Here is a 6,016-nt window from a genome sequence, read left to right as displayed (position 1 = left end):
AAAATAGACTTTGAATTTTCGAAATTTCCTATACTACTTATTAATTTTAACGTGACACATACATCTGAGTTCATGAAGAATTACATTATCTTCCGAATCAGCTCCCGTACCCATATGAATTCCATGCTTTTTTTTTTTTTTTTTTTTTTGAGTTAGAGCCATGGTTCGAAAGTGCTCCGTAAAACACTGCAGGTATATTTTTGCCCAAGCCAGTCCTTTTGCTCTGTTCCCCGACTGCAAAGAGGTTTATTTCCACCCCTCCCACCCCCAACCTTGAGAATTAAACTTTTTGCCAAAACGTGGAAAAAATAGAAAGTCCGGTGGGAAACTGTTCCTGCTCATATGTAAAGTGTCAGCATCAAAATAAACCAAATCCACATGATGGTTTTCTCACACCTTCCATGTGAATAATCCCTCTTCCCTCACATAAGTGGAAAGCATCATTCCAGAGTCCTGCTTTATTGCTAACTGCATGGAAAAGGGACTTACTGCAGCTGCCCCCCCGGGTTTGGGATGGCCCGGAGGCGGGGGGAGAAATAGCGATGGTGGTATCTCCAGTAAACCAAGTGTAGGAGAAATCAGAGATACTTCCATGAGCTTCCGCCGCTCATGGGCGCCTTGGGGAGAGTTAAGATTAAAAAAAGGGTCCAACGCCCCCCCGGCGGCAGGATGCTGACGTGCGCTGAGCGCAGCAGTGCTCAGACACGGATTGCCGCGGCCGGGGGGGGCCGCCGCGCTCCAGCGCTGCCTCTTCTGCCTCTTTCCTCCGCGCTACCCACAGGAAACGGGCGCTGTTAGAGATCGGCGCAGTCAGCCACCCCCGGCGCTGCGTCAAGGGGATCCCGGCGCTGCCGGCGATTTCCTGCCCTGCGGCGCAATGGGGCCGGCATGCGTCGACGCCGGGCGTGCGGCACCGGCGGGGCGTCGTGGATGCCGCGTGGGGCTTCGCTGCAAGCAGAGGACGAAACCCAAGGGTGGAAAGACAAGCGGGCAACGTCCTAGCCAAGCCGGCCGAGCCCGAGCTGTGCCGAGAGCGCCGAACGCCCTGTGAGCGCGGGAGCAGCCTGGAAAATACCCTGGAGGCTGGCTAGGGCGAGCCTGGCTTCTGCCAGAGACGCCAGCAACAGGTTTCCTTGCAGATGCCTCTGAGCACGGCGCAGCTTGGGCGACTCCTCTGCTCGTCTCCAGCCATAAAGTCCCGCACCGCCACGGGTCCCCCGCCCCACAGCCCGTCTCCTGTGGAACAAAAGAAAACCTGTAATTTAAAAATCCACTTCTAAGGGAAAAATTATGAATAGCTTTTAAACCAGACTAAACAAAATAATGGGCTAGATGCCTTAGTGTCCATTGCGGCTCATGGGCTAGGGGAACCTGCTGGCTCAGGCGAGCCCTGACTTACTGCTGGCCATAAACCAGGAGAATATTCTTAGCCTTGGCCTTAGCCCCGTCCTTAAGCAGTTTCCCCTGGCCAGCGCTGGCGGGAGGATACCGAGCTGGCGGGAGGACCCTGAGCCCCGGCTGACGCAGATTTGTTCTTCTTGTCTTCCATGGCTGGGCTGGGGGCTGGAGGAGCCGAACAGCGCGGCACGAGCCGTCCCTGCCGCAGCCACCACCGTGTGCTGCAAGCTGCTTCCTCAGGCTACACCGGGTGACCAGAGTGGGGACGATGCTAGTTGAGTCAAGAGCAGGTTAAACAAAAAAAAACGTGAAACTCCTCATTCCGTGGCACCCTTTTTCCCCCCCTCTCTTTGTGCTAGCAGTAACTACTGAGGAATAGTTGCTGTTCAAGACAACGCTACTGAATGGGGCAGGGGCCCTGGTGACGAACCATATAGAGAAGGCAGAGTTACTGAACGCCTTCTCTGCTTCAGTCTTTGCTGCTAAGACCAGGCATCCCAGATCCTAGAGATCGTGAAGAAAGTCTGGAGAAAGGAAGCCTTTCCCTCGGTGGAGGATCAGGTTAGAAATCATTAAGGAAAACTTGACATCCACAAGTCCATGGGCCCTGATGGGATGCACCCACGAGTGCTGAGGGAGCTGGTGGACATCATTGCTAGGCCACTCTCCATCATCACCTTGGAAACATTGTGGAGACCAGGAGAGGTGCCTGAGGACTGGAAGAAGGCTAATGCCACTCCAATCTTCAAAAAGGGCAAGGAGGAGGACTCAGGGAACTCCAGGCCAGTCAGCCTCACCTGCATCCCTGGAAAGGTGATGGAGCAGCTCATACTGGAGGCCATCTCTAAGCACATGAAGGATAAGAAGGTGATCAGGAGTAGTCAGCATGGCTTCACCAAGGGGAAAATCACACATAACCAACCTGAGAGCCTTCTGTGATGGAATGACTGGCTGGGTAGATGAGGGGAGAGCAGTGGACGTTGTCTACCTTGACTTCAGCAAGGCTTTTGACAGTGTCTCCCAAGACAGCCTCATAGACAAGCTTAGGAAGTGTGGGTTAGATGAGTGGACAGTGAGGTGGATTGAGAACTGGCTGAATGGCAGAGCTCAGAGAGTTGTGATCAGTGGTGCAAAAAGTCTGGTTGGAGGCCTGTAGCTAGTGAAGTCCCCCAGGGTCAGTACTGGGTCCAGTATTGCTCAACCTATTCATCAGTGACCTGGATGAAGGCACAGAGTGCACCCTCAGCAAGTTTGCTGGCAGTACCAAACTGGGAGGAGTGGCCGATACGCCAGAGGGCTGTGCTGCCATTCAGAGAGATCTGGACAGGCTGGAGAGGAGGGCAGAGAGGAACCTCATGAAGTTCAACAAAGGCAAGTGCAGGGTCCTGCACCTGGGGAGGAATAACCCCATGCACCAGGACAGGTTGGGGGCTGACCTGCTGGAAAGCAGCTCTGYGGAGAAGGACCTGGGAGTGCTGGTGGACACCAAGTTAACCAYGAGGCAGCAATGTGCCCTTGTGGCCAAGAAGGCCAATGGTATCCTGGGCTGCATCAGGAAGAGTGTTGCCAGCAGGTGGAGGGAGGTGATCCTCCGCCTCTCCTCAGCCCTGGTGAGGCCACACCTGGAGTACTGCGTCCAGTTCTGGGCTCCCCAGTACAAGAGGGATGTGGCACTACTGGAGAGAGTCCAGCGAAGGGCTACTAAGATGATTAGGGGACTGGAGCATCTCTCTTATGAGGAAAGGCTGAGAGAGCTGGGCCTGTTCAGCCTGGAGAAGAGAAGGCTGAGAGGAGATCTTATCAACGTGTACAAGTATCTGAAGGGAGGGTGTCGAGAGGATGGGACCAGACTCTTTTCAGTGGTGCCGAGCGAGAGGACGCGAGGCAATGGGCACAAACCAAAACACAGGAAGTTCCATCTGAACATGAGGAAAAACTTCTTCCCTGTGAGGGTGACAGAGCACTGGAGCAGGTTGCCCAGAGAGGTTGTGGAGTCTCCTTCTCTGGAGATATTCAAAACGCGCCTGGACGCGATCCTGTGCAACGTGCTCTAGGTGACCCTGCCTGAGCAGGGGGSTTGGACTAGATGATCTCCAGAGGTCCCTGCCAACCTCAACCMTTCTGCGATTCTGTGATCACAGTGTGGTTTAAAAAAACAATAACTTGGACCAGGTGGGGAGGAAGAGTGGAGAGCACTAAGCAGCCTTCCTTAGTACGTCAAGCATGCTGAGAAACTAAGGCGTTTATAAATGATTTCATATGGGTAGACAAACCAAAAATCATTTCCCCTCCCCATCATTGCCCCATCATTCATGTCTTCAGCAACATCATAAACTGTTTTTGGTCTGATTATCCGCACTTAGGCAGCAAGGTGACAAACCCTTTGACTAGAGAAATGGCCTTAAACACGTCCATGTCTGAACAGGGAAACTGAGTCGTGTTTCTAAAAGTGGCCCTTACTTACTTACACTAACAGCAGAAAAGCAAAACTTTAAAGTTCTGCCGGCTTTRATGGGAATTATGGAGTACAACTAATGTGCCAGGTGCTCAGAGAACGCTGCAAAGGAAACAGCTTTGCCCAAAGCACTTCTTTGAGGGTTTAAAACTTCAGAGAGGATGAAAATTCCTCTTTGCTCCCAAAATTATTTTCTGACTTGCCTGAAATAAAATAGCGACTTACAGAACAACTGTGTTTTGTCTGTGAGCAAATGTTTGCCAAAGCTTCTAATTTGGAAGTTCCCTTTTCTTCCTGCAGGCGTGGTTGTAGGTAGAAAGCTTTTGCATGCCCTAAAAATTAAAAATAAATAGAAAAAAAAAGAAGAGATGTGATTATCTACAAACAAACACCACAGACTAAACCAATAAATACAGACGATGCTTTCGAAAGCTTAATCATTTAATGTCTCCATGCAACTCTGTTAGYATCTAAATGTCACACTAACTATCGCGTCTCATCTATTTCAGTATGACAGGCTGTTCACGGCCCCCTGGGAGGCTGCCAGCAGCCAGCGCTGCTTCGCTTCTATCGCAAGATTGCAGCGTCGGGAAATGTGATGCAAATTCTCCTTAATCCTGCTTCATCCTATTCTACGTAACCTGACTTATGCAGAAAAAGGATATATACATCCGTTCTGCTCTGGTGCGTGTCGGGCTCGGAGGGGCCAGGCGGCACCAGGAGCAGCTGGGGCTGCCGCCTTTCCAATCCGCGCGCTGAAACCCAGCCGGTTTGTAAACCCAACCGCTGATTCAAGAGATGATATTGCATGTGCTGATGCGAGACATTATGGGGTGACCCACATTTGGGCTTTTTTTTCATGTTATAAAATGTTTTATATAACTCCCACACCAGCTTCTAAAAGCAAGGCCCAGCACCCATGAGCAAGCAGCCTGAAAAAAGGAGATTTTTCTTTTTTTTTGGGGGGGGGGGGCTTCTTGCTGAGGATTTCTTAAAAATTGCTGTAATAGTGTTGGAAACAGGCAGGTGGGTGTCAAAAAATCCAGCACTCGGCAAGTATAAAAGAGAAGCGAATGCCGTATCATCCCGGTTAGGCCGTCCGCTGGACCTCACGGATGGCGACCCCGCTTCTCGCCCCCCCTCCGGCTGCAGGGACGGACGCGGGCGCTGGATGGCTGCACGGTGCTGCACTCGGATGCGTCCAGCACYGGTGCCCAGTCCGCAGCCAGCTGGCGAGAGGGGGCTCATCAAAAATGCTGAAAAGAAATGAAACGTTGGTACAGCAATGCCTGAGAAAGGGGGGAGTTACGGCAAGGTGCTCGGAGCCGTCGGCAGAGGTGGCATTTGGGGCAAAGCCGAGCTGTTCTGTGCATGATGCAATGTGAAGGGCTGGTAGGGAGACGAGGCGGTCGGCGATTTAACCAGAAAGGTGCAAATTCAGCCCGGCTAGAACGACGGCCCGCAGTTGCTCGGGTTTGCCGCAGAGCCGGGAGGCGAGGGCGATCCTCCCGGCAGGGTCCGGCCGAGGCGCTCCAGCTTTATTGCCATCAGGTGCTTCAATTAGCCTGAAAACCCCGTTTTCCTGCAGGCCCGTAACGGCTGGCTTGGCGCTGGCGGCAGTGCCCGGTGCTGCCTGGCCAGCGGCACCCGGAGCCGCCGGCACCTGGCTGCGGGAAAACCCCGGCCCCGGAAACGAGCCACCTTGCCCAGTTGCCTGGATTTGCTTCGAAACCAGCAGCGGCAGCCGCATTTTGTGCACCGCTCGTCTGACACTAGCGTTTTCCTGATGCTTGTGCTGGTTTCTCCGGTACCCGACAGGCACCGCTGCCCAGATCCGCATGGACACTGGGCATCTCCCAGCTGGCGTCACCCCTGCGAGCAGAGCAGGCTCCATCATGGGCAGCAGAGGCCACGAAGCCCAGCTGTGCCTGCGTTTGTGCCCTGCCGTCGCCACCGGCTGCGGCATGGGGATGCTCCAGCACGGGGATGCTCCCATGCAGGGATGCTCCCGTGAAGGGATGCCCCAGTGCAGGGATGCTCCCGTGCAGGGAGGCCCCAGTTCAGGGATGCTCCCATGCAGGGATGCCCCAGTGCAGGGATGCTCCCGTGCAGGGATGCTCCCATGTAGGAACGCCCCAGTGCGGGGATGCTCCCGTGCAGGGA

General features: G+C 53.7%; 1 protein-coding gene across 1 annotated transcript in view; it reads right to left on the bottom strand.

Moving 5' to 3' along the window:
- Positions 1 to 4,166: 4,166 nt before the first annotated feature.
- KIF3A (kinesin family member 3A) overlaps positions 4,167 to 6,016 on the bottom strand; it is a 39,293-nt gene continuing 37,443 nt past the window's right edge. Inside the window, exon 20 of the mRNA XM_026063262.1 lies at positions 4,167 to 4,185. The gene's annotated coding sequence lies outside the window, so the exon portion shown is untranslated. The remainder of the gene's footprint in view (positions 4,186 to 6,016) is intronic.

Source organism: Apteryx rowi, unplaced genomic scaffold (assembly GCF_003343035.1).
Source record: "Apteryx rowi isolate R43461 unplaced genomic scaffold, aptRow1 scaffold_2, whole genome shotgun sequence".
Taxonomy (NCBI): Eukaryota; Metazoa; Chordata; class Aves; order Apterygiformes; family Apterygidae; genus Apteryx; species Apteryx rowi.
Note: the sequence above shows the minus strand (reverse complement) of the source record. Positions and strands in the feature narration are given on the sequence as shown.